We start from the raw sequence: 18,002 nt of genomic DNA, 5'->3' as shown, positions 1-18,002 counted from the left end.
GCCTCTTCAACCTCAGGAGGCTGAAGAAATTCGGCTTGTCACCAAAAACACTCACAAACTTTTACAGATGCACAATCGAGAGCGTCCTTTCGGGCTGTATCACCGCCTGGTACGGCAACTGCTCCGCCCACAACCGTAAGGCTCTCCAGAGGGTAGTGAGGTCTGCACAATGCATCACCGGGGGCAAACTACCTGCCCTCCAGGACACCTACACCACCCGATGTCACAGGAAGGCCAAAAAGATCATCAAGGACACCACCACCCGAGCCACTGCCTGTTCACCCCGCTATCATCCAGAAGGCGAGGTCAGTACAGGAGCATCAAAGCGGGGATCGAGAGACTGAAAAACAGCTTCTATCTCAAGGCCATCAGACTGTTAAAAAGCCATCACTAACACTTTAATAATGGGAAAATTGATGTAATAAATGTATCACTAGCCTAGTCCTAGTCCATGGAGAGTAAGAGCACCTCCTCCCAGCTGCCCACTGCACTGAGGCTAGGAAACACTGTCACCACCGATAAAGCCACGATAATTGAGAATTTCAATAAGCATTTTTCTACAGCTGGCCATGCTTTCCACCTGGCTACCCCTACCCCGGTCAACTGCCCTGTACCCCCCACAGCAACTTGCCCAAGCCTCCCCCATTTCTCCTTCACCCAAATCCAGATAGCTGATGTTCTGAAAGAGCTGCAAAATCTGGACCCCTACAAATCAGCTGAGTTAGACTATCTGGACCCTCTCTTTCTAAAATTATCTGCCGAAATTGTTGCAACCCCTACTAGCCTGTTCAACCTCTCTTTCGTATCGTTTGAGATCCCCAAAGATTGGAAAGCTGCTGCGGTCACTCCCCTCTTCAAAGGGGTAGACACTCTAGACCCAAACTGCCACAGACCTATATCTATCCTACCCTGCCTTTCTAAGGTCTTCGAAAGCCAAGTTAACAAACAGATCACCGACCATTTTGAATCCCACCGTACCTTCTCCGCTATGCAATCTGGTTTCCGAGCTGGTCATGGGTGCACCTCAGCCACGTTCAAGGTCCTAAACAATATCATAACCGCCATCGATAAGAGACAATACTGTGCAGCTTTATTCATCGATCTAACCAATGCTTTCGACTCTGTCAATCACCACATTCTTATCGGCAGAATCAACGGCCTTGGTTTCTCAAATGATTGCCTCGCCTGGCTCACCAAGTACTTCTCTGATAGAGTTCAGTGTGTCAAATCGGAGGGCCTGTTGTCCGGACCTCTGGCAGTCTCTATGGGGGTGCCACAGGGTTCAACTCTCGGGTCGACTTCTCTTCTCTGTATACATCAATGATGTCGCTCTTGCTGCTGGTGATTCTCTGATCCACCTCTACGCAGACGACACCATTCTGTATACTTCTGGCCCTTCTTTGGACACTGTGTTAACCCACCTCCAGACGAGCTTCAATGCCATGCAACTCTCCTTCTGTGGCCTCCAACTGCTCTTAAATGCAAGTAAAACTAAATGCATGCTCTTCAACCGATCAGTGCCCGCTCCTGCCCGCCAGCATCACTACACTGGATGGTTCTGACTTAGAATATGTGGACAACTACAAATACCTAGGTGTCTGGCTAGACTGTAAACTCTCCTTCTAGACCCACATTAAGCATCTCCAATCCAAAATTAAATCTGGAATCGGCTTCCTATTTCGCAACAAAGCATCCTTCACTCATACTGCCAAACATACCCTAGCAAAACTGACCATCCTACCGATCCTCGACTTCGGTGATGTCATTTACAAAATAGCCTCCAACACTCTACTCAACAAATTGGATGCAGTCTATCACAGTGCCATCCGTTTTGTCACCAAAGCCCCATATACTACCCACCACTGCGACCTGTATGCTCTCGTTGGCTGGCCCTCGCTTCATACTCGTCGCCAAACCCACTGGCTCCAGGTCATCGACAAGTATTTGCTAGGTAAAGCCCCGCCTTATCTCAGCTCACTGGTCACCATAGCAGCACCCACCCGTAGCACGCGCTTCAGCAGGTATATTTCACTGGTCACCCCCAAAGCCAATTCTTCCTTTGGCCGCCTTTCCTTACAGTTCTCTGTTGCCAATGACTGGAACGAACTGCAAAAATCATTGAAGCCGGAGACTCATATCTCCCTCACTAACTTCAAGCACCAGCTGTCAGAGCAGCTCACAGATCATTGCACATGTGCATAGCCCATCTGTAAATAGCCCATCCAACTACCTCATCCCCATACTGTATTTATTTATTTATTTTGCTCCTTTGCACCCCAGTATCTCTACTTGCACATTCATCTTCTGCACATCTATCACTCCAGTGTTTAATTGCTATATCGTAATTACCTCACCACTATGGCCTATTTATTGCCTTACCTCCCTTAACTTACCTCATTTGTATATAGACTTTTTTCTCCTGTATTATATGTATGTTTATTCCATGTGTAACTCTGTGTACGTGTCGAACTGCTTTGCTTTATCTTGGCCAGGTCGCAGTTGTAAATGGGAACTTGTTCTCAACTAGCCTATCTGATTAAATAAAGGTGGGGGGGAAAAAAAAAGCAAAACTCTGGTTTGTTGTTTTCTGAGAACATAGTTCTGAGAATATCCCTACAATTCCAGTGTAAAGAGTGTAAAGAGTTAAAACTATAATTTTTATGTTATGGATGGTCAGTCCTTACATCCATAGCTCAGTCTGAGAATTTGATAGTGGTTACATTTCCCTAGCCTCATCCCTCAGATGTTTACCAATAAAAGTTACCGCTTTGCTGGGGTGTCTGCTTTGTTGTTGTTGGAATCCCAAATTGCTCCATTAATTAAAGAACAATATATTTTATGGTATTAAAAATCTGTTTGCTGAGTAATAAGTCCACAGTCACAAAGGAAGTGTATGTAGATCTACATGTTTTTAATCAACGCTCAACATTTCACCATGAAAATCATATTTTATGCAACACAGGAAAATGGTAAGACTTTGATCTTCAATACTTTGGTCTTGTTTATTCAGCAACTTCTTTTCCCTGTAAGAAGACATAAATAATATAATGTATCAGTAATAATAATGAACATGATAAATATATTGATAGAATATAATGGATCAGTAATAATAATGAACATGATAAATATATGGATAGAATATAATATATCAAGCATTTAGTGCTCAGTGCTCAGCTTGGATTTTCAATTTTGAAGTACCAACAGAATTAACCTTTCTTTTTTTGCCCTTCCTGAAATGTGCTGATGTGGTGATCTTAAATACAGTTGAGTGTAAAAGGTCTGTGTTGACCTCTGAGAAGACTGACTCATAGGTGGTGTTGATGTGGTCATATCTGAACATGAGTCAGGGATAGGTTTAGCAGCAGTTCTGTACCTTTCCAGAGTCACGTGTCTTGGCTCTGAGCTTGTTGACCTGAGTCTCAGCGATGTCAGCACGCTCCTCAGCCTCCTCCAGCTCATGCTGAACCTTCCTGAACTTAGACATATGGCTATTGGCTGCTTCCTCCTGGGTGAGGAGAAGAGAGGGAGAGCAGAACATCAGCATTTAAAGTTTGAAGCTTCAGGTAGCAAATTAATATTCTGTTTTTAAAGGTATATATTTTTTTAAATACAAAAAAGACAGATTTAGGATAACAATGTATACAGGGAGATAGATGATACAGCAGAGAAAGTGAGAACGGGGGATCAAACCACTGCCTCCAGCACAATCACTAGACCAGCTAATTAATATTCAAACTCTCTTCTTTAAGTTGGTAACACATAGGAGGCACTCAGAAATGTGTACAATTTCATCAGCAATTACTTGCACTATCAATTGTCGTTGTTGACTGGTGTGTTGTAGCAACACTTACTTCAAACTACATTGTATGGATATTAAGTATTGTAATGTTTACTAGGGATAAACATTTTATTTTTTTGAATTTCTGCATTCAGAGTATTTGACTCAGTATGTGACTTACTGCTTCCTCAGAATTCCTCTTGTAGGCCTTCACTTTCATCTGCAGCTTATCTACCAGGTCCTGAAGTCTGCTAACGTTCTTCTTATCCTCCTCAGTCTGTGGGAGAAGATAAAATCATTGTCAGTATAGTTTTATACACAAACCTGTCTGTGTTAGTGTCAAGTGTGTGAAGAATGCACTTTCTCTTACCTGGTAAGTGAGCTCCTTGACTCTGCGCTCATACTTCCGGACTCCCTTGACCGCGTCTGCACCTCTTCTCTGCTCTGCCTCCACCTCAGTCTCGAGCTCACGCACCTTTGTTGAACAAATACATTTAGGCATTTGTTTGAGGTGATGAAACAAATCTTTGTGAAACAGAGGTAGAGTCTTCTACCCAGTCAAGGAGGCACAATTGTTGTCTTTTCATTATGTACTTTTCCAAGTGGTTCCCAAAGTGGAATTTACCCTTAAATTTGTTCATGAATATTGCTAGCAACAACAGATTTAAACTACCAAGGATCTGTGGAACAAGATTAGAAGGTCCAATACAATACAATGTAATATTATTAATCCACTGTTTATGTTCTAAACCCTTAGATGTACAACATGGGCATGGGAGGCTCACAGGGATATTGGTCGGCACATTATTCTGACAATTATACATTTTAAAGGTCAATTCTTCTTGTAGTTATAATATATAGGACTCTTTTTTTTATTTGACCGATTTTGTCGTGCATTTAGCAGTGCATGTTGCAGTACCAGTATGACCAACAGAGGCCGCCACTGGCCTGTTTGAATGTAATGAGTTTGCGACAGCAAGACAGAAGCACCGACATAAATACATTTTTATGTCTTTATTTTTAAGGTAAGCGAGTGGAAAAGCACCATATTCTAGAGAGTAATGTTTGTTAAGATGTTATGTTTTCATGTTTTTATGAACTTATGAAAGTCCTGTAGCCTACAAGCTAATTTAGTCGTTAGCCTTCTAGCTGGTAGCCCCGCATAGCAACGCTAGCTTCCCTAGTAACGGCCCTTTTGCAGCAGAATAAATAGGACATGTAGCTTGCGATCTAGAGAGAGAGAAATGAAACACGTGACTAGATGTAAATAAAATATTACTATGAGATGAATTAGATCAATGTGTGTTTATGTATCAGACATTTGTATTATTATTATCATTATTATTATTATTGAATCTATTAACTTAAATTGCAGTTTAGAAGAACTTTACAAGCCTAAATGAAACAACTAGATAAATACAGTTTTATATCTTGACTTTATTTGAAGGTCTTGGCTCCAATTCTTCTCAAGTCCATAACATAAGTGTGACATATTTACAATGTTTTTGTTTTGAACATAATTGCACTGTAATTTATGCTTTAAAATGGGAAAATATTCCCTCTGATGCCAAGAGAGCGGACTTTCAAATGTTCTTTTCCAGCGGCCAAGACTTGATTAGTCCGACCATGCACTGCTGAAGTCATATTAAAACTGCGTGGATGCTTTTTATATCGCACTCTAATGTAAGAGTTGTGTTATGATATTATGAAGGGGTCCCTGATGCAAAGACATTTGGAAACTCCTGATTAAGGTGGGTTAATGAGAGAAAAAGTAATTACAAAATGCTCCAGTGTATTTTACATGATCAAATACATTTCCAGCAAACTGTTTTTTAATCCAACCCCAAATCCACCCTGCTGGTAACTCACCCTGGACTCCAGTTTCTGGAGCTGCTTCTTGCCTCCCTTCATGGCCAGATTCTCAGCCTCATCCAGGCGGTGCTGCAGGTCCTTGACTGTGATCTCCAGGTTCTTCTTCATCCTCTCCAGGTGAGAACTGGTGTCCTGCTCCTTCTTCAGCTCCTCAGCCATCATGGCCGCCTGGAAAAGTAGTTTGTTTAATTAATGCACCAATTGGCAAAAATCATAACGTTCCCTCTGAGATCTTTGTTGTTCTTAACCAGCCCAGCTACCATTGGCCCTTAGGGAAAAAATCAAGATGATGTAATTCAAGGACTCACGTCAGTGATTGCCTTCTTGGCCTTCTCTTCTGCATTCCTGGCCTCCTGGACGATGTCGTCCACCTCTCCCTGCACCTGCACCAGGTCAGTCTCCAGCTTCTTCTTGGTGTTCAGAAGGCTGGTGTTCTGAAGGAGGAAACAAGACGATTTGTTTAGCTCTAAAGAGAATTTACAAGGATGAAATTATTAAACTCTCAATGCATGCATTGTTGAATTCAAGGTGTGTTTAAACAGTATGCTTGGTTGGAAATGGCTTTGACCCATACTTGGGAGTGCAGCAGTCCAACACGCTCGCTTGCGTCTACCAGCTCAGTCTCAGCCACTTTGCGGCCTCTCTCTGTCTGCTCCAGAGCAACTCTCAGCTCCTCGATCTCAGCCACCATCAGACCATTTCTACGCTCCACCATGGCTGCCTGCTCCTTCATGTCCTCTGCGACACGGACGGCATCGTCAAGGTGCAATTGGGCATCCTGTGGTTCACAAGGACATACATTCATTAGGACTTGTGGAAATAGGGGTGATAGGATGGGTGATATAAATGTTAATTGGGAAGAATTTACCCAGTATCCCTAACTTTCTACAGTGCATTGTCCACTCTATTCAATTCCTCTGTTCAATTCTTTTCTACAGATTCACAAACAAATCCCTAGCTATGTTCAGGTTTTTGAGCCTGATGTCCCAGTCCCTTTACCTTGAGCTGTCCCTGGACGTTCCTCAACTGTTTCTGGGCCTCAGCGGCCTGCCTGTTGGAGTGGCTCAGCTGGATCTCCATCTCGTTCAGGTCTCCCTCCATCTTCTTCTTCACCCTCTGGGCATCATTCCTGCTCCTGACCTCAGAGTCCAGGGTGCTCTGCATGGAGTCAACCACCCTCTGGCTGTTCCTCTTGATCTGCTCCATCTCCTCATCCTTCTCAGCGATCTTCCTGTCCACCTCACCCTTGATCTGGTTCAGCTCCAGCTGCACACGCAGAATCTTGGATTCCTCGTGCTCCAGTGTTCCCTGGACAAACAGAAGCAGTCAGAAAAATCATGTTCAATACATTTGTATGTAGGAATTAAATATGTATGACTACAACAAACTCCAATACAAGGATCATTGGACTGTAGCTGGCGTTGGCTAGTGTAACACTGCTTTCCCCATCAAACAGCTGTAGTTTGTACCTCAGCCTCCTCCAGAGCGGTCTGGATCTCAGACTTCTCTGTCTCCACGGTCTTCTTAGCCTTCTCCAGCTCATGGATGCTCTTGCCAGTCTCTCCGATCTGCTCAGTCAGGTCAGAGATCTCCTCTGCACACACACACACAGGAGCAGTTTACACTTGGGAGATTTTCAGTGGATATTCCAGTGTGCTGAATTTGACATGAAATCATATTAACAGTTAATTAATTAACAGCACTTCATAGGATCTTGCAAATCTAATCGCCGACCACTTATTGGAATGTTCAAAGGAATAACAACTACAAGTAAAATATTTACAAATTATACTGTATGTGACAATTCTGAAATGTTGTAAAATTAATGTTGATGATTACAGTTCCCTCCATTTTCAAAACACTAGTCAAACATGAGCCAAATAGAACTGCTGCCAAATGCTCACGTTGCAGGTTCTTGTTCTCTCTCTTCAGAGTCTCCAGATGATCCAGAGCCTCCTCGTAGGAGTTCTTCATCTTGAAGAGTTCAGTGCTCATAGAGCGAGCCTCCTTCTGAGCTCCTTCCAGCTCAGCCTGGCCCTCCTCATACTTCTGCTTCCACTCTGCCAGAACCTAGGAGAATCCATGGAATTTTAATTAGAAGTCATAGATGAAGAGTTTTTAAATTAGAAATGAGAAATAATTATACAATTGATAAAAAATATAGGTTTATTCATTTTCACCTTGTCAAAGTTCCTCTGCTTCTTGTCGAGGTTGGCGGCCAATGCGTTGGCTCTCTCAACATCAATCATGAGGTCCTCCACCTCTCCCTGCAGCCTCTGCTTGGTCTTCTCCAGGGAGGCGCACTTGGAGTTGGTCGCCTCAATGGTCTCCTCAGCATCCTGCAGACGCTGGGCCAGCTTCTTCCTGTTGGACAACAGAGGGTGGTTTAATGGTGTATTTATTTTATTTTGATAAACAATACATATTGATGTAACATTTTCTCAGAGCCCCCTACCACCCTCACCATCCACACCATATCTGAGTTTTTCTGTTGTGTGCGACTCACTTGGCCTCCTCCAGCTCCTCTGTACGCTGGATGGCATCAGTTTCATACTTAGTCCTCCACTGAGCCACCTCACTGTTGGCCTTGGACATGCCACGTTGCAGCTCTGCCTTGGCCTCCTGCTCCTCCTCAAACTGCTCCCTCAGGAGGTCACAGTCATGGCGGGCAGACTGGACACCGTGGGCCAGTGCGTTTTTAGCCTGTGAGAAAGAAAGAGAAAGACAAAGAATGATTAGCGAGATGCTCAAACAAATTATGGGAAAAAGTCTCTGAGGGTGGAGAGACAGTAGAATTCTCTGAGGGTTGAGAGACAGTAGAAGTCTCAGAGGGTGGCGTAGTCACCGTCTATATGAAGATATAGCTCTAAACTCTGTGGACGTGGAGTCCATTTTGGGTCCCTTACCTTGACCTCCTCCTCAATCGCCCTCTTCAGCTCCTCCACCTGCTGGGTGAAGGCCTGTTTTCCTCTGGTCAGTTGAGACACCAGGGCTTCCTTCTCCTCCAGCTGGCGGCCAAACTCACCTGCAGGGACAGAGGGACATCTTGTTAATAGGGTCTCTGTTCTCTAAGATTGAACATTTATTTTGAGGTATCGTAGGGCAATGTTAGGTGGGGAATATTACAGTATAAATTATGTGGATACAGCCCCCAACACGTTATTGTGTTTTCTGAAGGAAAGCATTGGCTTGTTGTTCATTGTTGAAGGTACCATTTTCTGTCAGGAGTCTGGCTCTCTGTCCACTGATGTCGTTGACCTGGCGAACATTCTCATCATTCTTAGTCTTGAGCTCACTCAGCTGGTCCTCAAGAGTACGGCACATCTTCTCCAGATTGCCCTGTTAGTGAAACATTTTCCATCATTACTTTATATATGTGACTCCTGTCAACTTCAGTTCACTTGAATGGTAATGTAGTTGACCCTCCTCAACACTGCTTTACCAAAACATCACTACTCACCTTAGCCTTGGCGACGGCCTCCATGTTGCTAGAGAGGTCATCAATCTCCATCTTGTACTCGCTCTTCTCCTTCTCCAGCTTCTGCTTGACGCGCTGCAGGTTGTCGATCTGCTCCCCGAGCTCAGCCACACTGTCGGCCTGCTTCTTGCGCAGAGCGGCGGCTGTGGCCTCATGCTGCAGGGTGGACTCTTCAAGATCACGACGCAGCTTCTGGAACTCAGCCTCACGCTTCTTGTTCATCTCAATCTGAGCAGCAGTGGCGCCTCCGGCCTCCTCCAGCCTCTCGCTGATCTCCTCAAGTTCCCTGGAGAGATCGGCCCTCTGCTTCTCAACCTTAGCCCTGGCAGCACGCTCAGCCTCAATTTCCTCCTCCAGCTCCTCAATACGGGCCTAGAACAGGGGGCAGGAGCAGGGGGGATGAACACTACAATACAGTTGAAACAATTGAACCTCACAAAATAATAATAGTATGTATATTTTGCATAAATGTGTTTAATAAAAAGCCAGTTACACTAATATATTCAGTAGACAGTGTCCCATGCAGGAACCAAAACCACAATGTTCAGAACCACCATCTTCCAACCTACTCAGCCATCAGAAGCCACCGGGAAATGTGTGCTACCAGAACAATGTTTTCAGGAAATGATTCAAGTCTGTGCTTTTCTGTACTGGAGCTTATATCCTGTACTGTACCTGGAGTTCCTTGATCTTCTTCTGCAGCTGAGCTCCCAGAGACTGCTCATCCTCAACCTTGCTGAGGAGCTGGGTGGTCTCAAACTCCTTCCTAAGAAACACAAATACACCGATTGCAGAGTTAGTTTTTGTTTGATAGTGTAAAGGGAGAGAATCATACCATTTACTTTGCTTTTAAAAATACCATTCAAGTGTTAATTCCTTATTACAAGAATTTGTCAAGAACAACCATTATAGCAGCTAATACTGTAGTCATAGGTTTGTGTTTACTTCTTGATTTTCTCATCAGCTTGCTGCTTGTCATTCTCCAGGTCCATTATGGACTCCTGGGCCAGTTTCAGATCTCCCTCCAGCTTTCTCTTGGATCGCTCAAGGTCCATACGAAGCTTCTTCTCTTGCTCCAGAGAACCCTCAAGCTAGAAGATAAAAATACATATATTGTTCAAATCTAAACAACTGAAGATAATATCATCTTACATACTATCATGGCCAAAATGTCAAACCACTCACGTCGTCCACTTGCTGTTCCAGCTTGGTCTTGGCCTTGGTCAGAGTGTTGACTTTGTCCTCCTCTGCCTGCAGGTCATCCAGTGTCTGCTGGTGGGCCTCTTGGAGGGCTTTCTTCTCCTTGGTCAGCTTGGCAACACTCTCATCCATAGACGCCATCTCCTCTGTCAGGTTTTTAACCTGTAAATGGCCACAACATAATTATACTTCACCATAAAGGGGAGATTTAGTTTGTTATATATTGCATTCATTTCATTAAGATTAGAACTGCATCTACATTTACTGTACTATAGATTCAACACTAGATGGAAGTGTTAACAATGCCAGTGTACTGAGTGGAAAACATAAATGAGGGGGATCAGAACATGCAATGAATGTTGAGAGTACCACGCAACTGAAATTCTACTATTGTACAACGTGAATTCCATTTCTGTTAAGCTATGTTTTGAGGTGATTATTGTTTGGTTAGACTGTCTATGGTAAGACACAAGACCTTGTTTTCAGTGGCGTGCTTCTCCTTCTCCACTTTGGCCAGGGTGAGCTCCAGGTCATCAATGTCCTTCTTCAGTTCAGAGCACTCATCCTCCAGCTTCCTCTTCTTGGCAGTCAACTCAGCATTGATCTCCTCCTCATCCTCCAGCCTCTCGGTCGTCTCTTTGAGTTTGGCCTCCTGCTGGATCTTGCTCTTGATGAGCCCCTCACACCTTTCCTCAGCATCATTCAGACTCTCTCCTTCCTGGTTTCAGAACAGGAGAAAAAATTCAGCGACCTAATTTTTTGTGTCAAAATATACACTTTAGTCAAAAAGTTCAGAGCAAATCAATAGACATTCATGAAATATATACAATATATAACATGGGCAATAAAAATGTGTGAGTTAGCCACATACTTTACAGTGTGTTCATATGTGTGTGTATGTGTGTGTATTCATGTGTATGTAAATGTGCCCATACGAGGGTAGTTGTTCACTCACAGATGCGACTTGGAGCGACAGGTCATTCTTCTCCTGCGTCAGGGACACCAACTTCTCCTCCATTTGCTTCTTCGTGGACAGAGCCTTGGCCAGGTCTGTCTTCATCTTCTCATAGTTCTCCTTCATGTTGGCCAGCTCCTTCTCAGTCTCAGCGCTCTGCAGCAGGGGCTTGATCTTGAAGTACAACTTCATCCATGGCCAGGTTTTGACATTCATGAATGAGCGGATGTTGTACTGGATGGCGTAAATTGATTCTCTGGTCGACAGAAACGATGGAGTGGCATGGTGAGTGATTAGATGAACAACAAAACAGAACCACCTGTCACTGTTTGTTTACAGCTGAGCAAAGGGGTTAGGGAAATGTAACCCCTCCTAAATTCACAGATAGCGGACTAGATGCAAGGACTGACAGGTTATGCTAAGCTCATGATGCATTTTATATTCTTCAAGAATTAAAAGGTAAATACCACACATTTAAATGACAGTTGAACAGCCAAATCCCAAACTGCAGCTATAAAGCTAGAATCCTTAGTTGCTACATCCATTTCTGGACTAAATGAATGAACCCAAAAGCTTTATTAGACCATTATAAGATGTACTTTCTCATTCTGAACAACTCACAGCATATACAGTATGTAATCATAATGCATTAGATACAGGTGGTTGACAGAAAGCTTTGCCAAGATGTCTGCTATTCCTCACCTCCTCTCCATCATCTTGCTAAACTCTCTCCTCATGAGGAATCCACGGCTGAGAGCCTGGACCATGCCGACTAGAGAGGCCAGCTTCTCATCTCTCATCTCCTCCAGGACACCCAGCAGACCGGCTTTGAAGAAGACCTGAGACACAGGTTAACATGGTCAATGGAACCACAGATGGTGACAGATAGAAAGGGTTGAATCAAAAGAGGGGAACAACACCACTAGATTGATTTAAAAAAACATTAACTCTGCAACGGTTACAAACATACCATGTGATAGGCTGTTTCTAAGTTGTTAGTTATTGTACAGTTGTAGATTAATAATGTACACAGATACAGATAACTGCAGCCATACCACTCTAACACAATGCACATGGTAATGAGTTTAGTTTCTCGTCTATACTTGTGATGAATGACTGAAGAAAAAAACCAGTACAATGTTTTTCCACCTTTTACATTAGTTAAATGAAGAAGAAAGAACAAAAGGATGGATAGATCAACTGGAGAGATTTTATATGGTACAGGTTTAAATTATTATTCAAGTTGTGTTTTGATGTCAGCTTTTGCTGGGGGCATTTGACTGACCTTGGTGTGTCCAAACTTGTAATCCTCGTGATTCACATCAATGGACCCAAGCAGCTTCTCAGAAGCCTTCTTGTTGTCCATGAACTGGCCCTCAGGGATGACACTGGCATTCAGTACTTTGTACCTGAATGAGGAGACATTTTAAAGTATGTCAAGTTGTAATATGTTGGTTATATTTCGTAAAAGGTAAGACTATTCTGATGCTGGGAAAACCTTTGTGCATTTGTGTTTGTGTGTGTATACCTTTGTTTGAAGTCAGCATAGATGATTCTGCTGGGGAAGCCCTTTCTGCAGATCCTGATACCCTCCAGTACACCATTACACCTGAGCTGGTGGATAACCAGGAAGTTCTCCATCAGACCTGGTAAAACAAAACAAGTCTCTTTTAATACTCATAATCAGGTTAAAGATTGGGATTGTTAAAGTCACTGATAGTGTACTGATAAGATATTCTTGTACCTGGAGTCTTTGACTCGTTGGGGATCAGGCAGCGCACAAAGTGAGGATGAGTGCTCCTCAAGTTGGTCATCAGCTTATGTAAGTTCTCCTGTAAGAGGGTTACAAACCATTTTCTCAGAAATAATTTACGATAATCAATGCACATTTTAAAGGACTGAATATACACATTTCAAAAGCTCACCCTGAACTGGGAGGACACTGTCTGCATGGAACCACCCTTCTTCTTGCCTCCTTTCTTGGCTTTATCTGTTAAAATGGGGAAAAGTAAAAGATAACTAGAAAAGTACATTTCCTAGAGCGGGTGGAATAAATAGAATAATAATAAGAGTAAGAAATCTAGAGTGGTCTTGTCTTCAGCAAGCACACTAATTATAAACCAGAGAATCTCTGGTTAACTTCTTGCCACTATAGGGGGTGCTGTTTTGCATTAGCATAATTTGCTCTACAGATTAAACTGCCTAGTACTCAATTCTTGCTCGTACAATATGCATATTATTGTTATTATTGGATAGAAAACACTCTCTAGTTTCTATAGCCGTTTGAATTATGTCTCTGAGTGAAACAGAACTCATTCTACAGCACTTTTCCTCCCAGTGTGTGAGATTTCAGAAATCTTGGCCTCTGGTTCCAGATCAGTTTTAAAGTCCCTGTAAATCCTATGAGGATACAAACACTGCCCACGCCTTCCTCTAGATGTCAGTAAGTGGTGACAATTTGAATGGAGTCGATTGCGCAATCAGTGCCTCTATAAATCACCAAATACCGGAAGTAGCGTTCTTTGGACCCTGCGCTCAACGCAAGAAGGACGTTGGACTGGGCTTTTTTCCAAGCCTTGGTTTAGCCAGTAATATAGCGCCGGTCATGTTTTTACTCGTTATAGGTGTTAAAAACATCATAAGGTAGTTAATTTAAACCGTTTTATAGCAATTTATATCCGTTTAGTGCGATTTTGAGGCATTTCTATGTGATGCTCTTTGAAGCTTTGGGCACGTTTCGGGGTCCCGGTCGAACGTTAGTGGGCATTCGACAGACAGAGGACATCTTTCGACCAAAAGAAGATTAGACCCAAGAAAGGATACATTGCCCAAGATTCTGATGGAAGATCACCTCATAGTAAGAAATATTTAAGATGGTAAATCGTTGTTCTGTCGAAAAATTTTAAAACGCATATTCCGCCATTTTGTTTGGTATAGCTTCGCTTGGCGAACCCTGTATTGCACAGTAAGGATAATTTTAGAAATGTAATTCAGCGATTGCATTAAGAACTAATTTGTCTTTCGATAGCTGTCCAACTTATATTTTTTTAGTCAAGTTTATGAATAGTTATCCATGAGACAAGATCACTGTGAAAGATGGCGTCCGACATTTTCAGGCTAGTTTTGCTAGTATTGTCATTGTATAACCACGGTTGTTTGTGGCTAAATATGCACATTTTCGAACAAACTCTATATGTATGTTGTAATATGATGTTACAGGAGTGTCATCGGAAGAATTCTGAGAAGGTTAGTGAAAAAATTAATATATTTTGGCGATGATAACGATATCGCTCTCTTTGGCTTGAATCAATGGTCGGGTAACGTTTGCATATGTGGTATGCTAATATAACGATTTATTGTGTTTTCGCTGTAAAACACTTAGAACATCTGAAATATTGTCTGAATTCACAAGATCTGTGTCTTTCCATTGCTGTGAGTTGTGTATTTTTAAGAAATATTTTATGATTAGTAATTAGGTAATACACGTTGCTCTGTGTATTTATTCTAGTCGAGTTGTGATGGTGGGTGCAATTGTAAACTATGATTTATACCTGAAATATGCACATTTTCTAACAAAACCTATCCTATACAATAAATATGTTATCAGACTGTCATCTGATGAGGTTTTTTCTTGGTTAGTGGCTATCAATATCTTTATTTGGCCGAATTGGTGATAGCACCTGATGGAGTAAGAAACTGATGGAGTTAGGAAAGTGGTGTCTTTTGCTAACGTGGTTAGCTAATAGATTTACATATTTTGTCTTCCCTGTAAAACATTTAAAAAATCTGAAATGGTGGCTTTATTCACAAGATCTGTATCTTTCATTTGGTGTCTTGGACTTGTGATTTAATGATATTTAGATGCTACTATTTAATTGTGACGCTATGCTAGCGATGCTAATCAGTGTGGGGGGGGGGTGGGGGGTGATCCCGGATCCGGGGTTGAGAGGCGGTAAAAGTTAACTTCACATGTATCTAGAGGCAAATGCTGCCAATGAGATTGTGTTAAATAAGACCTACTGCATGATTAAATTAACCAAGTCTATGAGTAAATCAACCTAGTAATAAACGTTGAGAAATTGTGATACATTGAAAGACCAAAGAACATTTGGGTCTGACTTGTAACTAGTATTTAATTAAATGTTGTGACATGATGCTAGTCTTACCCTCAGGAGGGGGAGGGGGATACAGGGCAGCCAACATTTGACTCCTGACTTCCCGTACAGTTGACAAACTGAGTCGTTCAAAGGGTCCTTGTTCTTCTCCAGCCAGCCAGTGATGTTGTAGTCCACAGTGCCGGCGTAGTGCACCAGGGAGAAGTGGGCCTCTGCCTTGCCTTTGGCAGGCTTGGGCTTCTCAAACGCCTTTGTTTTACCAAGATGCTGGGGCGTACAGCTTGTCCTTGAAGGTAGTGTCTGAAGACTTGGGGAACATGCACTCCTCTTCAAGGATGGAGAAGATGCCCAATGGCTTTACGAAAAGAGATGTATATCAAATTAGTGATATTTCCGTTTAGGATAACATTCATTCCTTTAGTAAACATTCTATTTGCGGATTACATTCATTTCGGGGAACATAATAGGAAACATATTGAGTTCTCAACAGTCAGATACGTTGTACCACTGTGATAATATCTCACACAGGGCTCACTATGATCTTTGCTTTTGCAGTCCATTATAATGGTCCATTAAAATCCTCACAGACAGCTTACCTTCTCAATAAGCTCAATGCAGGCAGCCAAGTCCATGCCGAAGTCAATGAAGGCCCAGACGATTCCCTCCTTTTTGTACTCCTCTTGCTCCAGGACGAACATGGTGTGGTTGAAAAACTGTTGCAGTTTCTCATTGGTGAAGTTGATGCACAGCTGCTCCATGCTGTTGTACTGTTGATGGAGTTTTAAAAGGGATCATTTCATCATACAAGACTGTAATCCATCTCAATCACATCTAATTGTCTTGTTCTGGTCTCATACTCACATCAAAGATCTCAAACCCGGCAATGTCAAGCACACCGATATAGAACTGCCTTGGATTCTTGGTGTCCAACATCTCATTGATACGGATGACCATCCACAAGAACATCCTCTCATAGATGGACTTGGCCAGAGCACTGACTGAGTTATTAACCTGCAATGATAATACCTCAAATTAATACATGAGATATTGACCGTGTCTGGTGATAAGGTGATAAGACCTTGGGATAAACAACATCACTATTTAAAAAAAGCAATGCACTCGTCCCCAAAATAATTCCAGTGCTCAGAAATTGGTAGATGCTGTGTTTTGCAGTCTTACCTGAGCCACAGTCTGTCCCTTGGTCACATACTCATTGCCGACCTTCACTCTGGGGTAGCACAGAGCCTTCAACATCTCAAGCTGAGTTCAGGCCCAGCAGGTAGGGGCGATTTTATCAGCCACTGGAGAGAGAACCAACAACAACAGACTCAGGGACACAAGATCACTTGTTTATGATGTCACACTGACATAATAGTTTGGATAACTTTGTGAGTTTGGTTTTGATTTTTCTCCCATATTCATCATTTCAAATCATTTCGGGGAGTTTGGAATTTGGTTTCCAAAAACTCTCCTGCATGACTTTTGTAATGGAATTTCTCCACTTAAGACGAACACCCAATGTAAATGAATCCTTTATCCTTTTATTAAGAGTAACATTGTTAGACTAAAATGAAAACAATGCCTTCCAATAAGGAGAAAGTTATCATGTTTGTTTTGCATGTTTCTCAACCTTACAATAGGGGTAAAAGCAGAACATTGTTTGAGAGTGATCCATGTGTATTAGCAGTAGTGATTGAGAGGGATTTCCTACTGGAAAGATGTCCTAGTTGAAGGAAACTGATAACTCATGTTACTCTGAAAGGGGAAAGAACACTCACTTAATGGTGTTGAATGACCTTTGCTCTGACTTTCTGGTGAGGCCTGATCACTCAAAGGCTAGAGACACTGGGTGAGATTTCAGTATAATATGTAAATGCTGGTAAATGCTAGTAAGTAGTGTATTGCTGTTGTTGTTTGGCTTCAATACACATCTCACCAGATTGGGTCTGCTGTTCTCTGACTCCCTGACCCTGTAACTCTGCCATGAGGTTGCCAACATGATAGGGGAGTATAAGCCAATTTGCAAACAGTTGTGATTCTCTTTGACATTTGAAATGGTTTGAACAGTTGTGATTCTCTTTGATATTTGCCTTAGAAATTAGAATTAAGAATATTGGGAATGTAATAATTTGTCATACAGTGAAAGGTTATTCTGGATTTCCTGAATCAGAAATAGCCTAAACTGTTGTTCTGGTCTGTCCTCTCTCTCTCTCGAGGTTATGGTGAATGTGACCACAGATGGTATCTAGATGCATGGAAGGGATCATTCCACCGAGAACAGTGTGATCCTTAACCCCTCCAAACGTATCTCATGCTGCTTGTGGACTGGCCGGAAAACGGATAAGACAGAATGGACCACAAAGGGTGGTGGCGGCGGCTCAGGTGAGAGTTTCGTCTGCTTGGGGATATTGAAATCGGGACATTATCAAGGGCCATCCACATTGACAGGCATGAGTTCCATGTGTACCATTGTGAGGATGAACTGCAACGCTATCTTAAGAAGAAAACAAAGAGACACCAGAAGAATGAGTGCTGGGAGGGGGAGGGGTGGTCAACCGTTACCGTAACTGATTTAGGATGGTCCAAAATGGTTTATTTTGGGTA

General features: G+C 42.5%; 1 pseudogene; it reads right to left on the bottom strand.

The window, feature by feature from the left end:
• Positions 1-2,924: 2,924 nt before the first annotated feature.
• On the bottom strand, positions 2,925-16,652 carry LOC120039285 (annotated as a pseudogene).
• Between the last annotated feature and the right edge of the window lie 1,350 nt (positions 16,653-18,002).

This window comes from Salvelinus namaycush, unplaced genomic scaffold, assembly GCF_016432855.1.
Source record: "Salvelinus namaycush isolate Seneca unplaced genomic scaffold, SaNama_1.0 Scaffold2614, whole genome shotgun sequence".
Classification (NCBI taxonomy): domain Eukaryota; kingdom Metazoa; phylum Chordata; class Actinopteri; order Salmoniformes; family Salmonidae; genus Salvelinus; species Salvelinus namaycush.
The sequence above is the reverse complement of the archived record's forward strand: the minus strand, read 5'-3'. Positions and strand labels throughout refer to the sequence as shown.